The sequence below is a fragment of the Carassius auratus genome, chromosome 32, assembly GCF_003368295.1.
Source record: "Carassius auratus strain Wakin chromosome 32, ASM336829v1, whole genome shotgun sequence".
NCBI classification, from domain to species: Eukaryota; Metazoa; Chordata; class Actinopteri; order Cypriniformes; family Cyprinidae; genus Carassius; species Carassius auratus.
Genome location: NC_039274.1, coordinates 12,386,448 through 12,406,061, shown reverse-complemented (window position 1 = coordinate 12,406,061; position 19,614 = coordinate 12,386,448).

Below are 19,614 nucleotides of genomic sequence, written 5' to 3'. Positions count from 1 at the left end.
TTTGGCACTGGTTTGAGCTGTTAGAAATGTTCGGGAATGGCTTCCCCTTGAGACTCAAAACCTCCAGGATGTCCTGCTCTCATCAACTGATCTACTACGTATGTCTCCTCCGTTTATGGCTTTCATTGTAGTGAATCCCTCCCATGAGCGGTTTAATTCTCGTGTCATATATCCACTAAGAATAACGAGACGAATCGCTGCTCACTACATATGAATAAATCCGTTGCTCAAAATTCAATGAAGAGAATAGAGGATGAGCGGGTGACAGTGTATACCGCTCAGGATGTGAGAATCAGAATGAGCTTACTCCCATCAGTGTCTCTTTGTGATGCTTGGTGCGCTGGAGCAGCGTGAGCGTGGTCTTTGTGGCTAGGCGTGTTCTCTTGTGTCTTCCGGGGCTGCTGCGGAATCGCGCGGTATTTGACAGGTCCAACAAAGCAATGTTTCAGAATTCATCTTCCTCGTGTGGAGAGGCGAATAGGTGAATAAACTTAGTAAAGAAAAGAAACAAAAACAACGAGATGAAAGCTCCCGAAGGAGCCATGAGAACGGCTGTCCTCTCAGCCGCCGTGCTGAGAGGGACGGCGATAGGAGAGCGCACCAAGGCCGCGAAGAAGGACGAGCAGGGTCAGAAGAGGGGAAGCGAAGGAGGAACTTTCTGGGTCAGTCCTTTATAGCTCGACTGGTTCACGCCTCTGTTCGCGTGAACAACCAATGAACGTCCGCGATCTGAAGCGGGAAGAAGTTCCTTTGTCTCTGGGGAAACCCCCACTCTAATAAGTTCTGGCTTATCAGATTTCAGCAGTGATATTCTAGGAAGTTCATAATTCCAGATTAATAAATTTTTCATAAATTTCCTTTATATAAGTGAGTCCGTCAAAGCATGACGATTAAAAAGATACCAAAAATAACATATATAACTGATAGAAACACGAAATTACATTCAAATGCAGAATTACACACATTTAAAGTTTGATTAACACACAATAAAATTGTAGATACTCAAATTTTTGATTTTGGAAAACATTTAATGCACCAAAAAGCAATACTCAATACATTTATAATACATTGAGAAAATAAAAGGGTACTATTCTCTTTTCTAAGAGCTATCTTTCCTGTCCTGTTTCCCCAGTGGGATCATAAAGTTTTATGATCTGGTCAGGGGGGCAGCGTTACAACTCATGATTCTAAGTGAGAAAATTGGGTATCATTCACTAATTTTTGCATACAATTTTCTTATTTATACGCACATTTGAACTTCTCACGAGAACTTTCCGCCTAATTCACAACACGTACGTACGCACATGAGCTTGTTCTTAAACTCGTTCTTCTGTTAGTGAATTTGGAGTCTTCTAAATGAGCGCCCGCGTGCACGAGGTCAGTAATTAGCATAATTCGCGCCCAAACAAGCTCCATATAAGGGCTTTCCACAACGAGGCACTTGTACAGAAAAAGACAATTATGGCACCGAAACAAAAGACAAAGAAAAATAACTTTAACGATAATGAACGTGAGGTTTTGCTTTCAGAGGTGGAAGCCAGGAAAAATTATTTGTTATTTAAAAGTGTATCCACTGGCATAACGGGCACAGGTAAAAAGGAAGCATGGGTTATAACACAGGCTTGGAGATAAGGTGGTATATGGTGAGAGTGGTTGGTGATGTGGCTTAGGTGTGATTCCAGTGAGTTGCATAAATCAATGAGGACTTCTCTGGGCAACCTAAAGCGACTGAACAGCCATTCGTCACTCTCCGCGAACATATCTGTGCGCTCTCTAAAGACGCACTCTCTCCTTAGAGCACGCGCCGCGATGTCTTCAAGCAGTACCAAGTGTGCCATGCCTCTAAACACAAGATGAGACACATTAATCACCGTTTATATAAGGATAGATCAGGGGCCTCATGTACAAAGACTTGCGTTGAATTCATACTAAAACATTGCGTACGGACAAAGCTGTAAATGTGCGTACGCACAAAAAAAACCAGATGTATGAATCTCTGCGTACGAAGGATTCCACGCATATTCTCTTTGTACATCCCAATTAACGTAAAATTGAGCGCACATGCACGAGCACAACGCCCCACCCAGTCTCCTCCCCTAATTAAATAAATTTAAATATGGTAATGAGTCCACTTTGGCAAAAGATAGCAGTAAGAAAATGGCTAAGGCAAGCGGCAAGAAACGAACCTTTACGGAAAGTGAATTGGAGGTGCTACTATCGGAGGTAGAGACTAGAAAACATATTTTATTTGGAACGTTGTCCTCTGGAATTAATAACAAAAGGAAAAAATATGAGTGGGAGAGTTTGGCTGAAGCCGTCAATGCTGTGGGATCTGAAAGTCGCACTGTAAATGAGCTTAAAAAGAAATGGTCTGATATAAAGGTGGACGTTAAACGGAGAACTGCTGCGCACCGACAAAGTGTGGGCAGGACAGGCAGTGGTAAAGGGGTCGATGAACTTACACCCTTTGAGCAGAGAGTTGCCTCAATTATGGGTGACACTTTACTCTCTGGAGTAGTATCTGCTGCTGTGGGAGACTCCGATTTACAGGATTGCGACGAAGGTAACCAATTTCTCATTTGTTTTTACTTTGGTACATATAGCGTACCTATATTTCATTGTCAAATGCATTCAGTGTAGCGAACCAAAAGTATACATCAGAGATTTTACGGATCCATTTCATTTATTGCAAATGTGTGTGCCCCTTAAAAATGGAACGTACTTAAATTACAGTTAACATTTGCCTTTTTATTTAGACCCATATGGCGCAACAGCCGAAACATCCACTTCCCAGGAGGGGCACTCGGAGTCCGCCCCTCCTGAGCAGCCATCGCCCACTGTGCCCAGCGTTTCCAGTGCTCTCCCCAGTGCTGACGCCCGTCCGTCTGGTCGCGTCTTGACACATGCTGTTTTGGAGTCACAACAGCAAATCATTATGGCCATCGGGGAAATTAACGGTCACCTGAAAAATATCACTGACGCACTCACAGACATAAGCCACTCATTAAAGGAATTGGTCAAAAAGTGAACTTTTGTCTCTGATTACCATTTATATTGTCGCAATCACATGTTGGCGGGCATGAACGGCTTGTTGGTTGGGCTGCACATAAATTGGTCCTGGGTCGGGGTCATCTGGCGGTGCTGCCACCTCACCAAGTGGTATGCCATGCCTATGCGCGACATTGTGCAGCACACCACAGGCCAGCACAATGCGGCACACCTTGTCAGGGCGGTATAACAACATCCCCCCAGTCCTGTCAAGGCAGCGCCACCGACATTTCAGCTGCCCAATCGCCCGCTCTACAACTGAACGAGTGCGAGAATGGGCATTATTGTATCTGCGCTCTCGGTCAGTTTGTGGGTTGGTGAGGGGGGTTAAAAGCCACGTCTTTAGTGGATAACCGCGGTCTCCTGAAGGGTTAATTAATAATTATATGCAAAAAAAAAAAAAAAAACTACAATTAGATAGGATCATAACTTTAAAGGCACTTACCAAGAAGCCACCCATCACGCACCCTGCCAGCTTGGAGCCTCATCCCAACCATGCTGTTTGTAAGGATGTATGAATCATGGGTTGACCCAGGCCACCTTGCCACAATATTTGTTAGGCGCATTTGTGCATCACATATTATCTGCACATTTATTGAATGGAAATGTTTCCGATTCACATATGCAAATTCTTCTTCAGATGGCGCCTTTATAGCAATGTGTGTGCAGTCGATCGCTCCGATAACATTAGGAAAACCGGCTATCGCTGCAAATTGCATTTTAATGTTTGGCTGGTCAACTGCATCATGTGGGAACCTGATATACCTGGTAGACATGCGGATGATCCCGTCCCATACCGCTGGCATTGCCCGGCTCAAAGACGACTGGCTTATTCCTGAGCGGTCTGCCAGTTCCCTTTGGAAAGAACCAGTTGCCAGGAAACCAAGTGTTGTCAGCACCTGCAAGGGAAAGGGTATTGCGTGGCTCCTCATTGTCTCTCTCTCTAGATTCGGACCCAACTCAGCACAGAGCACCAAGAGGATAGCCCTTGGAAATCTGAAATGGCTGATAAGCCAGTCATCATCCTGGGCCAGAAAATCATTGTGGTCCCTAAAATCTCGTTCTCTTCTGATTCTGCCATTAGCAATGTCCTCTAATAAGGCCAACGCTGCCATTGCCATAGACTAAGGGTTGTTTCAACTGTTATGCTTTTATATGTTCTTATTTAATTGCATAATTTATATAATTATAATAAGGCCCGTGTGACAATATATGTCAATTATTTTATATATTGCAAATTAATTGCAATGCTTCCCACAGGTGGTGGTGCGAGACTTGTAGAACAATTTGTTGTGTAATGTTTGCAACTTCACTTCATTGCCTGTAAGAGTCGCCAACGGACAAAAACAATGAGAAATGAACGTACGCCAGACATGAAATTGGCTTGGAGGAACGCACATTCTTGCGTTAATTTCACTGTTAGTACATCCGACCGTGAGCGTGAAAGCTGGCGTACGCAAAGTTTTTGTGCGTACGCAAGGTTGATACATGAACCCCAGGTGATTATTGTTTGGACCTCTAATATGATAACATCTAATTATATAGGGTTCTAAACACATGCTTATAAGGCCCCCGTTTGTACATGATCATTGCGTATGTGTGGTATAAGTTGTTCTTGAATCTTTTCGTACATTTAGAATAAATTTTAGTATGAAAGTTTTTGATGAATCATGATTTATTCGCGAAAATGTCCGTACGCACATTTCACGCAAAAATCTGTGCCTACGCATATCTAGTGAATGAGAGCCATTAATTCCAAAAACATTTCCCATTTACAAGTCAGCAACTTATAATCCTCGCATAACAGGATTAACCATTTTTATGCAATACACAAACCTATTCAAAATACATATTGTTAAGGACTTACATACAGAGCGTAAAAAAAAGTTTGTGTGTGTGTGTTTAGGAATGTGGGTGTTTCGTTTCTCCCTTGAGGCTGCTCACGGGTATCCCTGGAGAGTCTCAATAGGTGTAATAACTGTCACCCCAAATGGTGAATTATGTTGGAAGATGTAGTAAAACGAAAGTCCTTGTTTACTCAAGTTCTGGTCTTTGAGTGCAGAATGTGTTAGAGTCAGGATTCATTAATATGGAACAGAGCTGAAATACCATCAGCTCATTAGTGTTACAGTTCTATTGGATCTTAGTGCTGCGTTTGTCACAATTGACCACAACATTCTTTTGCATAGACTTGAACACTTTGTTGGCATTAATGGAAGTGCATTAGCATGGTTTAAATCGTACTTGTATGACCGCCATCAATTCGTAACAGTGAATGAAGAGGTATCATATTGATCACAAGTGACCATCTCAAAAGTATATCTCAAAAAGTAAAAAAAATTTCTAAATTACTGCCTATTCTCTCAATGTCAAATGCAGAAATGTTAATCCATGCATTTCTGACCTCAAGGTTAGATTATTGTAATGCTTTATTGGGTGGTTGTTCTGCACGCTTAGTAAACAAACTACAGCTAGTCCAAAATGCAGCAACAAGAGTTCTTACTAGAACCAGGAAGTATGACCATATTAGCCCTGTCCTGTCAGCACTGCACTGGCTCCCTATCAAACATCGTATAGATTTTAAAATATTGCTTAGTACTTATAAAGCCCTGAATGGTTTAGCACCTCAGTATTTGAATGAGCTCCTTTTACATTATAATCCTCAATGTCTGCTACGTTCTCAAATCTCAGGCAATTTGATAATACCTAGAATATCAAAATGAACTGTGGGCGGCAGATTCTTTTCCTATTTGGCGCCTAAACTCTGAAATAACCTACCTAACATTGTTCGGGAGGCAGACACACTCTTGCAGTTTAAATCTAGATTAAAGACCCATCTCTTTAACCTGGCTTACACATAACACACTAGTATGCTTTTAATATCCTAATCCATTAAAGGATTTTTAGGCTGCATTAATTAGGTAAACCGGAACCGGGAACATTTCCCATAACACCCAATGTACTTGCTACATCATTAGAAGAATGGCATCTACGCTAATATTAGTCTGTTTCTTTCTTATTCCGAGGTCACCTTAGCCACTAGATCCAGTCTGTATCCAGATCAGAGGCTCACTGCAGCCACCCGGATCCAGGACGTATCCAGACCAGATGGTGGATCGGCACCTAGAAAGGACCTCTACATCCCTGAAAGACAGCGGAGACCAGAACAACTAGAGCCCCGGATACAGATCCCCTGTAAAGACCTTGTCTCAGAGGACCACCAGGACAAGACCAGAGGTTTCTGTTTTCCTAATGAATGTTGTTCAGTTGCTTTGATGCAATGTATTTTGTTTAAAGCGCTATATAAATAAAGGTGACTTGACTTGACTTGACATAATATATGCTCTTTAATGGAAGCAGAAAAACAAAGTTCATTAAGACCCGTGGGATATAAAGATTAATAAAGATAATAATAAAGATTAAATTAATAAAGATTAATAAAGATTTAAACGCAAAAGGCACGAGAGTTGACTGTTTCTGTCATTGGTGTTTTAATTTTAAATATTTGCGATATCCTAACAAGAAAAGTAGGCTAATTATTGTTTAAATATTTTGCTGCTTGCTTGAGCAACTTAACCTAAAAGTCAAAAGCGTGAATATGTTGTTTATATTTACTAAGTTTAAACTAATGTCTATTATTTTCAAAGAATTTCAATGCTGAAAAATATTATTATTATTTTTATTTATTTTTATGATTTTAAATCAAAATAATGAACAAATGTTTGTGGACTAAACATGGCGGTTCAGTAGCGGACTGCAAACACTGTGTGGAAGCTCCATGAGTCCGTGCTGCTTCTGCACCACATACATAACGCACATGGACTGCATACACACTGCAGATGGAGTATGCGTTAAACAGGCGTTACATTAGTCCACACTTGTATTTTCTCCGTTTCTGGATTTGATGTTATCAGAGGCAAAATGCAAACACTTTTTTTTTTTGCAAAGTGATAATATAATTGCACTTTAATTTTCTCTGTTTGAAAGTTTTTAATGCTCTTATTAGATGTTAAGTTTTTAAAATGTTATGTTAATAAAATTAATTTTAACAGTTAAACTTAAAGTGCTTAAAAACTTAATTTAACTTCTGTTTCATTATGACATAAATAGTACAGTGAACAGCTACATTTACATTAAGTAGCCTAAATCAGTAAAAGTATCACTATGTATTTCTAATACAGGAATGGCAAATTAGCATGTTACCTTTTACAAAAGAAAATTATTCAATAAATAAATCAATAAGTATCCCGCGAGTTTAACCCCCCAACGGTAGTCCCAAAGTTACGTCCTTGTGTGCACTCTAATGTAAACATTCACTAATATTAGCAAATATAAATGAAAAACTGACCATGAATACAGCATTTTCCAGTCAAGTTGGTAAACAGATTATCTTTTTACCGAGGTCAAGAATGAATTTGCTTTTCAATAAACCCTCTGCTATTTTTGCTACATATTTTTAAATGTGAACCAGTGGATCAACAAAAAGCTAATGCATTTTAAAAATCTAAATAATTAAGACATAAGATTAAAATATATTTATGTAATTTAACATAATAATTGATTTATAATAGCCTAATTGTTTAAATAAATATAATAATTGATACTTTTGACTCTTCCCTTTTCTTAAAAATAGTTTAAAGGCTGAAAAACATCATTCTGAAAATCTTTAAAGCTCTTAAATTTTATCTTAAAAATCTTGCAGTTACCCGGTTATTTTATGGTACCATTTGGAATAACTATTTATTTATTTATTTATTCATTCATTTATATCTAATAAGCACTTTTTATCAGTCCTCTTATTGTCAGGACAGATAAGGACCCAAGAGGGGATGTGGCTGAAAATGGTAACTTTATTAACAGAAGGAAGTCAAAGGCCTAACGTCCAAAAAACAAAAACCCAACTCGGGGAAAAAGGGTCAGTCTTAACTTCCAACTGCACAGCAGGCAGGTAATGTGCTCAGCCTCCATGAGCGCCAGGAGAGGAGGAGCAACAAATCCAAAATGGTAGGCAGGAGAGTGGTCGAACAGACAGGGGGGTCAAGCGAGGTGCAGACAGGGCTCAGAACGGTGGGCAGCAACAAGGTCCAGGTCTAGAACCAGAAGAGCAGTCCAAAATCCTCTGAGTGCAAAGCACATGTTACACTAACCGGGCAGACAGACCAGAGAGCATACTGACCAGAAAGGAGGAACAGGACAGAACCGAAGCCAAAACGCCCAAACATCACAGAACACATTGACAAAGAGGAGTGAAATCAAGCAGAATAAATAGGGTGAGTAACGAGATAGAGGGAACAGGTGCGTCTGACAAGCCGCAGCCTAGATTGCTGAGCGAGATCAGCTGGCACTAGAGCAATGGGAAGAAAAACCATAGAAAATAGATTAAACATCATAGAGAGAAAAAATGGAAACAAAACAAATACAAGGCTAGACAAATGGGCAGAAACTAAAAAAAATAAAGTAAGAAAAAAAAGGACAGATCATACCCATGTCCTGACAGTATCCCCGAAGAAGAAGGACCGTGTTGGTGAAACTAGTCGATGAGCGAGCGGTCGAGGACATTCTGAGCTGGGACCCAACATCTGTCCTCCCGACTGTACCCCTCCCAGTCCACTAGGTACTAACCCTATATGCAGGAGAACCGTCAACCATAACAGGAGGGGGGGAGCGACAGGGGAAGACACAGTAGGGGAATGCGGAGAACGCAAGACAGGTTTAACTTTGGACACATGGAAGACAGGGTGCACACGATGAAGAGAATTGGTGTCTGTGGCAGCCTTAACGTGTCCCCTAGCTCAGATAAGCGCCTCCCTGGCCCTCCTCCAGGTGTGGCGACAGCGCTGAACAAAAGCCTGAACTGAGGGGACAGCTGCCTCGAAGACCTGGGAAGAAAACAGAGGCGGCTGAAAACCCAGGCTACACATGAACGGGGACATACCTGTAGACAACACCGGTAACCAGTTGTGAGCATATTCTGCCCACGTGAGATGATCACTCCAGAAGGAGGGGTTATGGGATGCCAGGCAGCGAAGCATCCGACCGAGATCCTGGTTGGCAAGCACGGTCTGGCTGTTGGTCTGGATGGAGTCCAACCACGAAATCCAGGGCAATATGGGACCAGGGGCGGGATGGGATGGGAAGCGGCATTATCAGACCAGCGGGAGGAGAATTAGAAGATTTATTTTGAGCACAGACCGGACACGCCCCCACGAGCTGGCATACGTCCTCCGCCATGGCAGCCCACCAAAACCGCTGGCAGATGGCAGCCAGCGACCTCCTCACTCCTGGATGTCACATGTATTTGGAGGAGTGACCCCACTGGAGAACGGCGGAGCGAACTGACTTGGGCACGAAGAGCAGACCCTTAGAACACCCTGCGAGCACCCCGACTCCCTCCGGCGCTCGTCTGACGAGCTTCTCGATTCCCCAGGTAAGTGCCCCCAGCACGCACCCCTGGAGGTATTATAGTGTCGGGGGGTGGATCGCCTGGAGAAGCGAAAAGACGCAACAGCGTGTTGAGTTTAACATTCTTGGACTCGGGTCGGTAAGAGAGGGTGAAGTCGAAGCGCCCAAAGAAGAGCACCCACTGAGCCTGTCTGGTGTTAAGCAGGCGTGCAGACCAAATGTACTCCAGGTTCTTGTGGTCAGTCCACACCAGAAATGGAACGGCCACTCCCTCCAGCCAGTGACGCCACTTCCCCAAAGTCAGTCAAACCGCCAACAACTTGCGATCACCAATGTCGTAGTTTCATTCTGCGGGAGACAAACGGTGTGAAAAAAAAAGCATGAGGATGCAATTCGTTATCTAAGGAGGATACCTGGGAGAGCACGGCACTGACACTGACCTCTGGCACATCCACCTCCACCACAAACTGCCAGGAAGTATCTGGAGTCACCAGGATGGGGGCTGAGGTGAATTAGGTGATGGGGCCTGGGCATCCGCTGACCAACAGAAGTTGACTTTAGTGGAGGTTAGCGCAGTCAGAGGGGCCGCCACCTGCCCGAAGTTCCTGATGAATTGCCTATAAAAATTGACAAAACCCAGGAACCGCTGTTACGCCTTAGGGAAATCAGGTGCCGGCCATTCAGAGACGGCCCTCACCTTCGCAGGGTCCATGCGAATCCCCCCCACCGAGATGATGTGTCCCAAGAACAAAACTGACAGAACGTGGAACTCGCACTTCTCCGCCTTAACAAACAGCTGATTCTCTAACAGCCGCTGAAGCACCTGTCGGACGTGATCCTGAAAAGAAGAAGAGAAATTAAGATGTCATCAAAATAAACTAAAACTAATCTGTCGATCATGTCCCTCAGCACGTCGTTGACACGTGCTTGAAAGACAGCTGGGGCGTTAGACAAGCCGAAGGGAAGAACCCGATATTCAAAGTGCCCACGAGGCGTGCTAAACACGGTCTTCCATTCGTCCCCTTCTCTGATCCATACTAGATGGTAAGCATTGCGAAGATGCAATTTCGTGAAGAGATTGAAGGCCGAAGATATCAACGGCAGAGGGTACTGGTTCTTAACTGTGATGTCATTCAACCCTGGATAATCTATTAGATTATCAGAGAAAAAGAGAGAGAAAAAATTTAAACAAAATGAATACAAAGGTAGAAAAATTTGCAGAAACGAAAAAAAAATAAACAAAGTAAAAAAAAGGAAGAAAAAAAGGACAGATCATACCCGAGTCCTGATACTTATGTTGTTTTGAGAATGTTCTGTAATAAAAAATAGGACCTCTGTACATTTGTCTGTTGCAAAATTACAGACAATGAAATTGTTGGGGTGATATTACTGTCAACTGACAACAAAGTTTCCTTTCTGAATTAACCGAACTGCACAAGTTTTATAGTTAATAAAATCTTTAAAAACAAATTACATTAATTATATTTTAATTTCCTTCGATAAAAAGGAAATTTAGTAAAATTATGTAAAAGGTGTTTCAATTCAATTCAATTCAATTCAAGTTTATTTGTATAGCGCTTTTTACAAAATAAATCGTTACAAAGCAACTTTACAGAAAATTATGTTTCTACAAATTTAGTAGTAGCTAGTAGTTTGTGCACATTTGACAGGATTTTAGAAAAAATAAAAATAATAATAATAATACAAGACGTAGTCAGCTAGACGATGAACTATCAATATTATTAATTAAGTTATTATATGATTCAGTCACACATTTAGCAATAATTGTTAGTTCTGTTTGTTGATTCAAGGTAGCATCATCTGGGGTCCTCTGAGGGTCAGCATCATCTCTTCTCAGGTGTTCTGGATCCAGACTGGAGCTTGTTTAAATCCTAGTTACCACGGGATGTAAATCCCGTGGCGAAACATAGAAACAAAATACAGACATCATTAGCATAGCTGCTGATCCAACAAAGTAAAATTAGTTTAACCCAAGTTAATGAATAAAAATGCACCTTTGAACAGATGCAACTACACTCACAATTAAAAAGATACATTATTCGAATGCTTGGCGAAAGAGATGTGTTTTTAATCTAGATTTAAACAGAGAGAGTGTGTCTGAACCCCGAACATTATCAGGAAGGCTATTCCAGAGTTTGGGAGCCAAATGTGAGAAAGCTCTACCTCCTTTAGTGGACTTTGCTATCCTAGGAACGACCAAAAGTCCAGCGTTTTGTGACCTTAGGGTGCGTGATGGGTTGTAACGTGGTAGAATGCTAGTTAGGTACGCTGGAGCTAAACCATTTAGGGCCTTATAGGTAAGTAATGATAATTTGTAACTGATACGGAACTTAATAGGTAGCCAGTGCAGAGACTGTAAAATTGGGGTAATATGATCATATTTTCTTGACCTGGTAAGGACTCTAGCTGCTGCATTTTGGACTACCTGTAGCTTGTTTATTGACGAAGCAGGACAACCACCTAGAAGTGCATTACAATAGTCCAGTCTAGAGGTCATGAATGCATGAACTAGCTTTTCTGCATCAGAAACAGATAACATGTTTCGTAGCTTGGCAATGTTTCTAAGATGGAAGAATGCAGTTTTTGTAACATTGGAAATATGATTTTCAAAAGACAAATTGCTGTCTAATATAACACCCAGATTTCTGACTGTAGAGGAAGTAACAGTACATCCGTCTAGTTGCAGATTGTAATCTACAAGATTCTGTGTAGTGTTTTTTGGTCCAATAATTAGTATCTCTGTCTTATCCGAATTTAATTGGAGAAAATTGTGTGTCATCCAGTCTTTTACATTTTTAACACACTCTGTTAGCTTAGATAATTGGGAAGTTTCATCTGGTCTCGTTGAGATATATAGCTGAGTATCATCAGCATAACAGTGGAAGCTAATTCCGTATTTTCTAATAATATTACCAAGGGGCAACATATATATTGAAAATAGAAGGGGACCTAGGACGGATCCTTGTGGCACTCCATATTTTACTGATGATAAATGAGATGACTCCCCATTTAAGTAAACAAAATGGTAGCGATCGGACAGGTAGGATCTAAACCATCTTAGAGCCTGCCCTTGAATACCTGTATAGTTTTGTAATCGATCTATGAGTATGTCATGATCTATGGTGTCGAACGCAGCACTAAGATCAAGTAAGACTAGAAATGAGATGCAGCCTTGGTCTGACGCAAGGAGCAGGTCATTTGTAATTTTAACAAGTGCAGTTTCTGTGCTATGGTGGGGCCTAAAACCTGACTGAAATTCTTCATACAGATCATTTTTATGCAGGAAGGTGCTCAATTGAGCAGACACAACTTTCTCTAAAATTTTAGACATAAATGGAAGATTTGAAATAGGCTTATAATTTGCCAGTACACTAGGATCTAGTTTTGGTTTCTTAATAAGAGGCTTGATAACCGCCAGCTTGAATGGTTTTGGGACGTGTCCTAAAGTTAACGACGAGTTTATGATATTGAGAAGCGGTTCTTCGGCTACAGGTAACAGCTCTTTCAGTAATTTAATGGGTACAGGATCTAATAAACATGTTGTTGGTTTAGATACAGTGATAAGTTTATTTAGCTCTTCCTGTCCTATGGTTGTAAAGCACTGCAGTTTATCTTTGGGTGCGATGGATGAAACTGAAGTGTTAGACGCTGTAGAATCTACATTCGCTATTGTATTTCTAATGTTATCTATTTTATCAGTGAAGAAATTCATGAAGTCATTACTGTTTAACGTTGGTGGAATATTTGAATCAGGTGGCATCTGGTAATTTGTTAACTTAGCCACTGTGCTAAATAAAAACCTTGGATTGTTTTGGTTATTTTCAATAAGTTTGTGTATATGCTCTGCCCTAGCAGTTTTTAGAGCCTGTCTATAGCTGGACATACTGTTTTTCCATGCAGTTCTAAAAACTTCTAAGTTAGTTTTTCTCCATTTGCGTTCAAGACTACGAGTTAATTTCTTGAGAGAGTGAGTATTACTGTTATACCATGGTACAGTACGTTTTTCTCTAACTTTTTTCAATTTGATTGGGGCAACAGCTTCTAATGTAGGTGTGTGGAAGTGGTTTACTAAACTGGCCCCTAAGGTATAAAGGAGAAAAATGCTGGCCCTCATCACTATCAAAGTTGCCCATCCCTGCTATAGAGCATATAGCCTATGAGCACTATATTAATATCCCAGGACACCCCTAGTCCGAATGGTCACTTTTATTACTTTGCATTGTCTGACATGAATATTACATTTATTCATTAAGAGACAGCAGCGATTTTACAATGGGTTACATTTGAGAGACAGGGCTATTGAGTTAGAAAATAGAATAAATTAAATCACCTATATGGTAATAAGTCTGATTAACATGGTACACACACACACAGAGATTGAGAGAGACAGTGAGAGAGACATTTGAATACTCATATTGAAGAATTCTGTTGTTTCAGGTTTCTAGATTCTAGGTTTATGTTTATTATCATCATATTATATATATATATATATATATATATATATATATATATATATATATATATATATATATATATATATATATATATATATATATAGCATTCTGCTCGTTTTCTATTGATTTCAAGTATTTTAGTTCATAGAATAATACATTTATTTCAGTCCCATACAGAGGAAAAATAGAAACCATCAGATAATTGGTATTGTTTTTACTGGTTATAATGAAATCGAATTGGTTTTAATGGAAACTGTAGTGGTGCCTGTTGGCCTTTACCGTTAGTTGGTCTCCTTCTGTTGGTGGCTTTTGTTAAAATCATTAAATCCTAATGTAACAAATATCCCAAAAAACACACTACATGATACCATTATTTCTCAGTTATTTTTATTACCATTTTCCAACAGTTTTATACAAATCACTTACATATATACAATTTGTATATGTATGACTGTAAACAAAAAAACACACAAGAAAAAAAAAAAAAACACAACCAAAGCAAAAAAAAAAAAAAAAAAAAAACCTGCACATACATTAAGTATTAAGTAAAAATATATCAAATCAAGCAATAGGAGGGCCGTCCAAATTTACTCATTATAATAATTAATAAAAGGTTGCCAAATTGAGTAAAATGTTTGTTCCTTCTTCCTTAAAGAATATTTAATTTTTTCTAATTGTAAATATTGCATTACGTCTCTAAGAAGGTTTTGATGAGTAGGAGGAATTTTATTTTTCCAGTTTAGTAAAATTAGACGTCTAGCTAGCAACATCACAAAGCACAATACATTAATTTGTGAGCTGCTCAAATGTATACCTGTAGGTACAACACCAAATAGTGACATTACTGGATCTGCTGGGAGTCTAACATTAAAAATTGTTGACAAAGTCTCAATTATTTTAGACCAATAGAGGGTAATGTGGGAACAGTTCCAAAATGTGTGTGATAATGAAGCAGGAGCATAGCCACAACGTTCACAAGAGGCGTCCACTCCCGGAAACATCCTGGACAGTTTTTGTTTAGAAAGGTGCAATCGGTGCAGGATTTTAAACTGCAGCAGACCGTGTCTGATACAAACTGAAGAGGAGTGGACCCGCTCTTGAGCTTCGATCCATTGGTCATCTGTGATGTTTATTCCTAAGTCTTCACTCCAAGCATCCTTTATATGGTCAAGTGTAGTTGTACAATCTATCTGTGAAAGGTAATTATATATTCTAGAAATAGATCCTTTTTTGAGTGGGTTGTTCAATAATACCTTATACATAGGACACATTTCAGGCTGATTGGGAAAGGAAGAAAATGTTACTTTAGTAAAGTTGCGAATTTGCAAGTATTTAAAAAAGTCCTTGTTATCAATATTAAATTTATGTATTAATTGTTCAAATGTTGGAAATATTTTGTCAATAAAGAGGTCTATAATTGTGTGCACTCCTTTAAGGTCCCATTGTTGAAATGCTTGACCTGAAAACAGCTTATGTGCTTGATTACCAGTTATTGGTGTAAGGACTGAACATTGATTCCACTGAAAATGTCTTCTAATCTGAGACCAAATTTTTTGTGAGTGAGACACAACAGAATTTTGAGCCTTAAATTTAGAAAGATCAGAGGTATAATGTATCAGTGATCTCAGTGTATTAGGAGAAAAAGCTTGATTTTCCATCTGTTCCCAATCAGGTTTGAGAGATCCATTCCAAAATGACATACATCGAATATTGCAGGACCAATAATAGAGCCGGAAGTTGGGCAATCCCATTCCTCCCATGGATTTGGGTCTTTGTAAAAAGGATTTTTTAATTCTTGGTGTCTTTTTATTCCAAATAAAGGACGCAATTAAAGAATCTATTTTGGTAAAAAATTTCTTATTAATCAAAATTGGAACACACTGAAATAAAAATAAATATTTCGGCAAAACATTCATTCTGATAATATTAATTGGGCCAGCGAGAGAGATCGGGAGATTAGACCACCTCTCGATCTGTTGCTCCGTTTGTTTATATAGGTTCACAAAGTTTTTGCTGAAGAGGCCAGATATTTCCTGTGTGATATTTATTCCGAGATATTTAAAACAGTCTGAAACAGCGAACGGAAAAGGGGTGAGCATATGTACTTGATCTTTTGCTTTAGAGCTGATAGGAAATAATATGCTTTTTGACAGGTTAATTTTATATCCTGATACTTTCCCGAAGTCAGATAGCATGGTCATAACTTTTGGTAGAGTCCGAGATGGATCTGAAATATACAGAAGCAGATCGTCCGCATATAAGGACACTTTATGCTCCCTATCTCCTCTTACAATCCCTTTATAAACCCCCGTAGAGCGCAGCAAAATAGCAAGAGGTTCTATGACCAGTGCGAACAACAAGGGAGACAAAGGGCAGCCTTGTCGTGTTGAACGGTGAAGAAGAAAAGAGCAAGAGTCCATATTATTTGTGTGAACACATGCTTTAGGCTGAGCGTAAAGTAGCTGAATTAAAGAAATGTAGTAGGGGCCAAATCCAAACCTCGACAGGGCCGAGAAGAGAAAATCCCACTCAACCCTGTCGAAGGCCTTCTCAGCATCTAGTGAGACCAATATTTCGGATACTTCTTTATTTGGATTTTGAGTGTAGATAATGTTAAATAGTCGCCTGATGTTAAAAAATAACTGCCTATCTTTAACAAATCCAGTTTGGTCTGGTGACACAACAGTTGGAAGGACCTTTTCCAAACGCATGGCTAAGATCTTTGCCAAAATGTTGTTATCTACATTCAAAAGGCTTATAGGTCTATATGAACCTGGTTCTAGAGGGTCCTTGCCAGATTTATGGATTAAAGTGATGCGTGCATCGTATAATGTTGGAGGTAGAGAATTTATAGTCAATGCTTCATTATAGACACTTAAAAGAAGTGTTGAAATTTGATCTATAAAAGCCTTGTAAAATTCAACACTGTAACCATCAGGGCCAGGGCATTTAGAGTTTTGCATACACTGTATAGCTTGCTTTATTTCTAAGTTTGAAATAGGTTGTTCTAATATTTTTTTGTTTTCTAAACTTATAGTAGGTATCTGAAGGTTATCAAAGAATTGTTCTATTAAATTTGAATCATTATTGGATTCTGAAGAATATAATTTAGAATAGAAATTCTTGAATGTGTCATTTATTACTTTGGGATTGTTTGTTGTCTGACCAGAATCCGTTCGTATCTCTGTAATTAACCTTGACGTTGCTTCTTCTTTAATTTGCTGGGCTAATAGTTTACCTGTTTTTTCCCCATACTCATAATTTTTGTGTCTTAATTGTGTCAAGAATTTAGTCGTTTCTGCTGTGTAAAGTAAATTGAGTTCAGTCTGCAATGACTGCTTTCTTTTATAAAGGTCTGGTGTGGGGGAGTTGGCATAAACTCTGTCAATTTCTTTGAGTTCTTGGGTCATTTTCAACTCCTTTTCCCTTCGCTGCTTATTTTTCAAGCTATTCAAGCAAATAATCTGGCCCCTCATGTATGCTTTAAATGTTTCCCACAAGGTGGATCTTTTGATCTCTGGATCATCATTTGTGTGCAAAAAAATATCAATTTGTTTTTGCAGTTCTTCTATTACTTTGTCATCTGATAAAAGAGCATTATTAAACCGCCATTTTTTAGTTGTCGGGACATGCCCCATCTCTATGTGGAATGATACTGGACTATGATCAGATAACATAATAGCTTCATAATCACAATGTTTGATGTTTGTTAAATTTGCATAATCAATTAAGAAGAAATCTATTCTAGAAAACGAATGGTGAACCGGAGAGAAATAAGAATATTTCCTTGTGTTGGGAGATAAAACTCTAAATGGATCAAATAATTTATAGGTATTCATGAGTGTATGAATGGCTTTAGCGGATTTTGATATGTTGGTTGGTTTTTGTGATGATCTATCAATTATTGGATCTAACACCAGATTAAAATCCCCTCCAATAATCAATTTATGAGAGTCCATATTAGGTAATGCTGCAAAGAAAGAGGTAATAAAAGCCTCATCATCAACATTAGGGGCATATACACTAGCTAGAATAACTGGTTTATTGTACAATTTTCCTGTGACAATAACATATCGTCCTCGAGGATCAGATACTATTTTTGATGCTAAAAAGGGAATTGTTTTCCTAATAATTATAGCTGTGCCTCTGTTTTTTACAGGGAAATTAGAATGAAATATCTGTCCAATCCATTTAGTTCGTAACCGTTTATGGTCCTGATCTCTCAAGTGTGTTTCTTGCAAAAACCCGATATCCATCTCTAATTTTTTAAGATGGGTCAGTACATTTCTTCGTTTAATAGGTCCATTGAGTCCTTTACAATTCCAGGAAATAATTTTGACCAAATTCTTGTGACTAGATGAGTCTAAAATATCATTTTTAGCCATAACCGTTTAGTTGGGAAAAAAAGAAAAGAAAAACAAAATAATTACTCAGTTTTTTTTTTTTTTTTTGGACAGTCTCCAATAAAAATCTAAATAATATTCAATTGTAGTGCAGGTAAAAACACAGAACAAACCAAAGTCCCCAAATACAACAAACCCTGTTCCCACCCTGAACTCCCCTGAACTAGCTACTCTGTCAGAACTACAGAGGAAGCGCGCATTCCCAAAAGAAAGGTTATTTATACATTCATAGAGGTGTGTGAACATTTGACTTACCACTAAGCTCCTAAACAAAAAAGAAAGTTAAACCAATTTAGTTTTCCAGACCTTCTTAACCATATTTTGGCCAGTACTTATGTATAATGTAACACAGAGTTCCCTAAATTTAAAGCAAGTAAATATTAAAAAAAATATATTAAAAAAATAATAATAATTAAATAGACAAAATAACAGTAATAGTAAAAAAATAATAACAATAATAATAATAATAATAATAATTAAAAACATTTGCCGAAGCATATACATACATATTCATAGTAAAGAAATGAAAGAACTAATAAGTAAAAAAAAAAAAAAAAAAAAAAATATATATATATATATATATATATATATATATATATATATATATATATATATATATATATATATATAAAAATAAATGAATAAATGATATAAGGATTCACATTCTTTGGGTACCTGGTTGAGAGCCTGTTACTCAGTTCGTGTAGGCCATTGAATTACCACACGCAAGTGTCCAAATTAATGTTTTTACGTTTAATGCTCCTTCAGTGATGACGATTTTTTGCTGTTGATAAACCTCTCCACTGCCTGTGGGTCGGTGAAATAATTTTTTGAACCATCGGTTGTAATCTCCAGCTTGGCCGGGAAAAACATTCTGTACTGGATTCCAGCGTCACGTAGTTTGGCTTTCACTTGATTAAAGGCTGCTCGTTGTCGTCCTACCTCTGGGCTCATATCGGGGAAGATATGAACATGTGTTCCCTCGAAGGACAGCTTGCCTTTGGACCGGGACAACGACATGATCTTTTCTTTATCCGAGTAGTAGTGAAGCCGGGCGATTATGGGTACCCTTACGTGGTTTTGGGGCAAGGCTTCTGTGGGCACGATCAATAAGGATGGGGCCGTCAAAGTTTTCTTCACCAAGCACTTTAGACAGAAACTTGGCCACAAAAGCAGTTGGTGTGTTGTTTTCGGACCCCTCTGGGATGTTTAGTATCCTAATGTTTTGGCGGCGGTTCCTGTTCTCCAAATCAATGCATTTTTCCTGAAGTTTCTTATGATCAGCA